Source organism: Apis dorsata, unplaced genomic scaffold (assembly GCF_000469605.1).
Source record: "Apis dorsata unplaced genomic scaffold, Apis dorsata 1.3 scaffold_28, whole genome shotgun sequence".
Taxonomy (NCBI): Eukaryota; Metazoa; Arthropoda; class Insecta; order Hymenoptera; family Apidae; genus Apis; species Apis dorsata.
This window is the reverse complement of record NW_006263330.1, coordinates 516,890-517,517: the sequence shown is the minus strand read 5'-3', so window position 1 is coordinate 517,517 and position 628 is coordinate 516,890.

Below are 628 nucleotides of genomic sequence, written 5' to 3'. Positions count from 1 at the left end.
GAATTTTCGCGAATAAATGGAATTAAAGTGGCGGGAGGGGGTTGGCCAGCGTGCTATTATTTCCGATTCATGGTCAGAGATCGACCATCTTCTCATCGCCGACACTATCCACGTGTTCGACTCTGTCCAAGTGATCGAATTCGCGTAGAAACACGAGTTAAAGATGATTTCGTTCCGTTTAGAAGATTTTAAGAAAAGAAAATAAATAAGAAAGAGAGAGAGAGTGATTAAGCAAGGAAAAAAAAACTCGTTTTCCGCGCGGTATCCTTCTTTTTATTCGGAGGGAAGATTAAAGACCTTAATCTTGGTGCCCTAGCGCGACGCATCCACTGCATAATAATGGCGTTATACCGGAGGTGGATTATATAGTCTCGAGAGCAAATACTGTTCCGCGCGGAGAACAGTCCAGAGTTGGTCCATGAAGCCAGATTTACAGCCCACTCGGTATTTCGCTATTGGACAATACGTTACGACGCGGCTCTGATTACGACAAACGTAACAAAGGCCATGCGCCGCGAGGCGAAGTCAAGATTATACCATTTCAAAGAAAATCTGTACGAAATCGATAATTAATTTTCACTCGTCGAAGCTGCATTATCCATTGGTGACACTTTTACGCAAGCCAGCT